Raw genomic sequence first — 7897 nt, forward strand, 5'->3', positions numbered from 1 at the left:
ATATCTGAAATTGTTCAAAGCTCTGAAAACAGTCTTTTAATGGAAAACTGAATCTTTTTATGCTCAGTTTCAACCTTGCTGGGAAAAAAAAATAACCATGACTAATCCCTGATACACATTGTTAACCATTTGTCTGTCTTTTGTCTTGGTCAGTGTTCATGATCTAGAGCCAGACCCAGAATATTTCTCTACATTTTCTCCAAGGGCTTCTTCAGGCACAGTGGTCATTCTGCTTCTCTCTCCTTCTGTCTGGCCCCTGTGGACATGAGTATCAGGACTTGCCTATTATCTGGCAGGGAAATCACACCCATGAGCTCTCTGTTTCAGTTGTGACCAGCAGCCCACAGATATCAGCCCACAGTAATCAGCCCAGGATCCACAGCTTACTACACTTCATGACACCCTCAAGACACTGTAAGTAGTGCTAAGGGCCTGGGTCACTGTGATATCTAGGTTACTCTATGTTTTCTCAGCAACAAGGTTACTTTACATCAGACTTGGAATAAATGTCTACAGCTTCTCCTGACTCATGCACCACAGCGAAGGTTGGCAACCTTCTTTCTAAAAAGATGTTCAAGGCTTTCCTGATGGAAGTGTTCTGGTGGATGAAGGGATATAGAGGTGGGTCCCAAAATCAAGGGCATCTGGGTTCTGCTTCATGAAGGTAGACTTTGGTATATCAGACATAAAATGCTGGGAAACTTCAGGATTCTTTTGAGGGTAAGTATATAAAGTGCATTCCCACTGATAGAATAACTGGCAAGGCATGGATTTTTTTTTTTTAATCAGCAAGTGTACAGCATAGAAAAGGCTTGGATCTGGAGCTATGTTAACTAAAGGCTTATGTATTTTGGGGGGCTAAGACTCCCTCCATGTTTCAATGTTATGTGCTTCTAATTCATAGATCTGTAGAAGGGGCAACTTATACTATCTCTGTGGTGTATTTATAAATGATGAAATCTCAGCATTTCTACAAAACTTTGTTTTGTACTCTCCTGCAATGGTGCTGCTGGAACAACATTGGATGCTAAGGCAAAGATGGCTCTCTAATTGGTAGTATCAGAGACAGCAAGTTTTCAAGGGGTTGGAATGGTGCAGTGATCCTTGTGTGACCTTGCGAAGTTCATGAAAACCAATTTTCTGAATCTTGTTCTTCTTCCAACTGAAATTTCTCCCACATGCTGACTTTGTGATCCAGGGCTGCAGTCTGCTGCTACCAAGAAGGAGGAGGACCAGGATCTGCCAGTACTTCTAGGCTCTTCTCTGCCCAGAGGTGTGTGGGAATCAGGGTCTGGGTGGGGGCTTTCTGGGGGTGTGGGTGGAGTGCAGAGCCACGGGGTGGTGGGAAGTTTGTGGGAGTGCTCTGGAGTGTGTGAGCATAGAGGTGCCAGAGAGGCCTTGGAGTGCATAGGCACCAGGTTATGGGCTGTGACTTTCTGGGAGGTGAAGGTGGGACTTTTGGCTAGGCAAGCAGGGAAGTGGTTGGCTGAAAGGCAGCCCTTATGCAAAAATCTCTGGGAGATACCTGGGTTGTTAACATAGCTTGGCTAGTGTAAGTCATACTACAAGAAACATAGGGTCTTCACACTGAAGACATCCCGGCAGATTGGGTGAAGCTAAGAGCTAACTGCTGTCACAGGGCTCTTTTTGCAGAGGGTGGCTGGAGTGGAGATGTATCAGGTGCTGAGGTTTTCTGGGATTGTCTTCATGGGGTGGGGTAGCCTGACAGTACATCTATAACTGCAGTGGGCATGGGCAGGAATGTTCCAAGGCTCTCTGAAGAGAGGACGCTTTGGGAGATAGCTATAGCTGGGGTGGATTTAGGATGGCAGTTGTTCTCTGTGCACAGTACCCACTAGCAAGATGGCTGAAACTCAAGTGGATGAAAACTGGGATATCTTCAGCACTCTGAGTGTCCTGACAGAGTGTGAGCTATGGGATCCTGGGATTTCCACATAGGGTACTCCTTTTCAAGGCATCTGGAGGTCAAACATGACCCAGGATGTCACATACCCATATAACTAAGGGTGACCCATGCAAGATGGGAGCAGACCTGGAGTGTTCTTGGATGCTTAGCAACTGTGCCAACTCAGTATGATGTCTGGAGCTCTAGTGAATGCTGACAAGGAGCATCCCAGTGTGTGCCATGCTGGAGCTGCTTCTTGGCACAGCTGGGTTTGAGTGGGCTGGGGACCCTGGGATCAACGAGGTGGTACACCAGCGAGGATGCTCAGACCTTGCTTCTGTACATACTATCAAAGTGGAGCAGAATTTGAGCTTGCCTGTGACTTGACACAGAAGGAGATCCAACACCCCTCCTTCCCCATTGTGTTGGGGGGGGAGCTCTCAGGGAAGATCCTTCACATTCTAGTTGCTCTCTGAACTGTAGCTTGTTTTCTGTGTGCCAGTGCAGACACATTAGCTTACAGCCCACAGAACTATCCCTTCCACTGCAGTTGGCAGGCTGCTGAGGGGTGATTCCTGTGTTATGATGTCTCTGTCTCTGTTTTCTGCTGTGCAGAAGCTGTTCAGGCTGTTCTCGGTTCTTCTTCACGAGGATCTATAAATAGGTGTAGATTTGGTGTGTCTCTCGAGGAGGTGGGTTCAGTTCTCACCTTAGGTGGGATGAGTTAGGTCACCATCATGCACTCTTATATTTATAAACTTGCTCAAGTTTATTTCACTTCTCAGAAGCTTTATTTCCTATCTGTAGAATAGAATTTTTTTCTCTCAGGATCAAATAGCCTCACTTATCTAATTTGCTTGGAACACAGTAGGTGCACATTAAATGCTTCTCCCTCCCCTAGTCCAACACCATGCTCTCCAAAACAAATGTCCCTTGAGTTTGCAGATAAACTGCACCTCCCCACCTCAATGTCTGAAATTCCTTTTAAAATAATTATTATTATATAATTCACCATTCAATACATCATTTCTTTTTGATGCAGTGTTCCAAGATTCATTGTTTACATATAATACCCAGTGCTCCATGAAATATGTATCCTCCTTAATACCCACCACCATGTTCACTCATCCCCTCACCCCCCACCTCTTTAAAATCCTCACTTTGTTTATTGGAGTGTACAGTTTCTCATGGTCCATCTCCCCCTCCAATTTCCCCCTTCTCCAAAAGCAAGGGAAACAAAAGTGAAAATGAACATTTGGGACTTCATCAAGATAAAAGTTTCTGCATAGCAAGGAAACAGTCTACAAAAAAGAGGCAACCCAGGGAATGGGAAAGGATATTCAAAAATGACAATAGAGACAAAGGGCTGATATCCAGGATCTCTAAATAACATAAAAATCTCAATAACTGCCACTCCCTCAAAAAAAAAAAAAAAAAGGATGATCAAGTTGAAAAATGGGCTGAAGACATGAACAGAAGATATATAAATGGCTAATAGACATATGTAAAAATGTTCATCATTGTTAGCCATCAGGGAGATTCAAATCAAAACCACATTGAGATAGCACATTACACCAGTTAGAATGGAAAAAAAAAATAACAGAGCAGTAAACAAGTGTTGGAGAGGATGGGGAGAAAGGGGTACCCTCTTACACTCTTGGTACAAATGCAATTTGGTGCAACCACTTTGGAAAACAGGGTGGAGATTGTGTAAGAACCATAAGAGACTATGGACTCTGAAAAACAACCTGAGGGTTTTGAAGGGTCAGGGGTGGGAGGTTGGGGCAACCTGAGGGTTTTGAAGGGTCAGGGGTGGGAGGTTGGGGGAACAGGTGGTGGGTAATGGAGAAGGCACGTTTTGCATGGAGCACTGGGTGTTGTGCAAAAAGAATGAATACTGTTACGCTGAAAAAATAAATAAAATGTAGAGACAAAAAAAAAATAGAGTTACAATTTTTTTTTAATAAGCATATAATGTATTTTTATCCCCAGGGGTATAGGTCTGTGAATCGCCAGGTTTACACACGTCACAGCACTCACGATAGCACATACCCTCCCCAATGTCCATAACCCCCTCCCTCTCTCCCAACCCCACCTCCCCCCAGCAACCCCCAGTTTGTTTTGTGAGATTAAGAGTCATTTATGGTTTGTCTCCCTCCCAATCCCATCTTGTTTCATTGGAATGGGAGGCGAACCATGAGAGACTATGGACTCTGAAAAACAACCTGAGGGTTTTGAAGGGTCGGGGGTGGGAGGTTGGGGGAACAGGTGGTGGGTAATAGGGAGGGCACGTTTTGCATGGAGCACTGGGTGTTGTGCAAAAACAATGAATACTGTTACGCTGAAAAATTAAAGAAAAAAAAATAGAGTTACACTATCACCCTGCAACTGCACTACTGGATATTTATCCCCAAGATACAGATATAGTGAAAAGAAGGGTCTTGTATACCCCAATGTTCATATAAACAATGTCCACAATAACCAAACTGTAGAAAGAGCCAAGATGCTCTTCAACAGAAAAGTGGATAAAGAAGATGTGGTCCATATATGCATTGGAATATTACTCAGCCATTAAAAAGGAGGAATACCCAACTTTGGCATCAACATGGATGAGACTGGCGGAGATTGTGCTGAGTCGAAGAAGTCAAGCAGAGAAAATCAATGACTATATGGTTTCACTTGTTTGTGAGACATAAGGAATAACATTGAGGACACAAGGAGAAGGAATGTTTGAAATTTCTAAATAGAGTTTGGGAAGACCTGACCTGCTCTTGGACTTTGAACCTCACAGGTCACTCTGGCATCTTGCTTGCCACTTGCTTGCTTTCTCTCTACCTACTCAACTGAGACATAATTCTCCTGGTTCAAGCTTCCTCTACAAACCTTCCTTGCAGGGATGCTAATTTCAGAATCCTTCAAGGGTCATGAAAACCTTTAGTAGCCGATGGAAATACCTAGTCACTGGGACACTCCTCCTAAGCATTTTATAAGTCCACTAATGGTTTGATTTTGGAGAAAATTTCAGTGAAGGGCCTAGGAGGGTCTTACTGGTTTAGTAGTGTAGGTTTAACAAAGCTAACTGTAGATTATGAGCATCATATCTTGAAGAAAGTTTCCATTAATCTTGCACCAGGAGTCAGATATGAAATGGAAAGGATAGAGGGATATAATCATTGCTGAGTTCCCAGAGTGCAAGGTTCACTGGGTCAGGTAATTGATATAGGACTATCCTGTGAACCTGGTAACAATTATACAGAGTGGTCATGCTCTTGTGTATCCCTATATTACAAAAGAGGAAAGTGGCATTGGTTGGACTTTATAGGTAGAGTGCTATAGCACAGTGCATGAAAGGAGGCTGTAGAGCTTAGAGGGCCAGGGTTCACATCATAGCTCTATCGCCTCCTAGCTGTGCAACATTGAGTACATTCCTGAACCTTTTGGATTCTCAGTCAACTCACCCACAGCATGGAGACAGCAATACATACCTCATAGATGTGTTTGAAGATTGAAATGACATCACAAACCTTAACAGTGTTTCTGAAACATAGGAAACACTTAAGAGATACAGTCTGTTCTTAATTTTACTATTATTGATGTTACTCCAAAAATCCTGAGCTACAAAAGAGGGTGCTTGAATTCCAATCTAAATCTTTCTAGATCCAAAATGAAAATAATTAGAGACATAAATATATTTAGAACAAAGCTGATCATACTCTTTCCTTCAAGCTTCTTGGCTTCATTTATTAGTGCCAGGCAAGGTGCTGGGCACTGGAAACACAGAATAAACTATATTCTTCTGTTTAGGAGATTATAGGCTAGGAAAGTAAAGTAAATTGGATTATTTGTCCCCATTTTTTCACCTTTCCTTTATGTACATAGCCCTCCCAATTTGCAACATTTACTTTTCTTTTTGAATGGACATGGCTGTATTACTTCTTTTCACCAATGGAATGTGAATGTGCTCATTGCAGAAACTGTAAATGCCAAAGTTTGGAGCCAAGTTTTGGCACAAAGCCTGTGAGTTCTTTGGTCAGAGATTGTCTGTGGCAAAAATACCTGTGTGTAGACACTCAGCTTCCCTTTTCCCTTCTATCAAATTGAACCAAGCAGCTGGTTTTGAAACCTAGAGGAGTCAGTGTGTATGAACAATGTTGACTAGGATGCGCAGGTCATGCTGTCAGTTCCCTCTGGTTCACTACCACATTCTCAGAGCCTTGGAGACCCCTGCCCACCATGTGGAGAATGCAGTGACTAGTGTGGTGCTGTTGTGACTATGATCCTGAGCTGTGCTATACAGAGATCTGTAAACTCTCCTTCTGCATTCAAACAGACCTATTTAATTAAGGTAATAGACATCCTGAAGCTCATAACACCTCCACCAAAGAGAATATGCAGATGGTAAATAAGCAGAAGAAAAAAAAACTGTACATTAGGAGCCATGAGGGAAATGTAAATGAAAAACTGACTGAGTAATTTCTACTACAAACCCAGTAGGACACCTAGTTAATATCAAACACAGTAAAAACACCAAATGTTGGAAAGAGTAAGCTTCCCTACATTGCTGGTGGTAATTCAAATGGAACAGCTACTCTGGTAAGAGTTTGATAGGCTCTACAAACATGAAGCATAAATGCTAAAACCCGGTAATCACTCACTCTCATGGACCTTTTTCTCAGAGATTAAAATTTAAGAGCCCACAAAACCCTATGCACAAATACTCACTTGATATTACTTAATAGTCTCCAAATATTGTAAACAATCAAAATGTCCCTCAAAGGGTCACTGAATGAACAGATTGTGGCATTTGCATACTAGAGAGCCCAATTCAGTGAAAAAAAGCCATAATATTCTGACACACAGAACTTTGATGGATCCTGGGGTATTATCCTGAGTGAAAACAAACTAAAATCCAACATCACGGTTCAGAATGGTAGGAATCACCTCGTGCAACAAAATTCCAAAACTCCCAAAATGTAAAACAACGGGGTGTTTGCCATGAGCAGGGATGGTCTGGGAAGGCGTGAATAGCATGAGGGAGATTTTGTGTTGGGGTACTTCCATATCTGGATTGCACTTTTAAATATATGAATGTGCATGACAAGCTGAGAGAAGCAGACATGTCTATCATACTACTGTCAGTTTTTTGGTGTTAATAGTGTTCTGTAATTATGTAGGATGTTACCCTGGGACAAAATGAGTCAAGACTGCCCCTGTGACAGGATGTTTCTGTGCTATCTGAAGCTTCCTGTGAATCTATAAATGTACCAACCTCCCTCCCCCACCTACATTAGTGCACAACCTGTCAACACACCTCAGAATAGTTCCCTAAAGCTAGCAGTCCCCACCTGGCTCCCTAACATGTGTATGTGAAGCAGCAGTGTAGGAGGTAGGTGGGGTTTGGCGCTGGTTTGTGATGGGCAGATGGTGGTCTCTGAGGCACTGTATAGAAGGGGCAGAAAAGGCCAGGTGTGGAACAGAACAGAGGCAGCTCCCAGATTGCTGTCCTCCCAGAGCAATGTTTTGAGTTTGGGAAGGAAAGAACAGGACAAATACCTAGATCAGTCCCTCCGCTTCCTCCTCTGGAAAGGATCTGTCCCCTGCTCTTGTAGACACCCTCCACCACCCTGCCATAACCTACATCCTGCTCACACAACCACCCCCCCCAAAGCTACCCACATTTTAGAGATGAAGGAATGGAGAACCAAGGGGTGAGTTACTCTGCCCCACACCCCAAAAGTGGGGTCCCAGCGCTTCCAGGAAACTTTGTCCAGAAATACATCTGTGGGGTAAATGGGGTCTGAGATGTTGACCGCTGGAGGTTCACAGCTTTGGGATCACAAAAATGATCCACTTCTCCTTCAAATCAAGTGACCTGGAATCCACCAGCCTCCACACTGGCTCATGGAAGTGGCAGCCCTCCTATAAGCTTAGACACCATCGATCTTAAAGAGGCTGACCTCTCTCCTCAGTTTTAACTTTTCTCCAAGATCC

General features: G+C 43.4%; 1 pseudogene; it reads right to left on the reverse strand.

Moving 5' to 3' along the window:
• Positions 1-224: 224 nt before the first annotated feature.
• On the reverse strand, positions 225-1180 carry LOC123938927 (annotated as a pseudogene).
• Between the last annotated feature and the right edge of the window lie 6717 nt (positions 1181-7897).

Source organism: Meles meles, chromosome 3 (genome assembly GCF_922984935.1).
Source record: "Meles meles chromosome 3, mMelMel3.1 paternal haplotype, whole genome shotgun sequence".
In the NCBI taxonomy this organism is placed as follows: Eukaryota; Metazoa; Chordata; class Mammalia; order Carnivora; family Mustelidae; genus Meles; species Meles meles.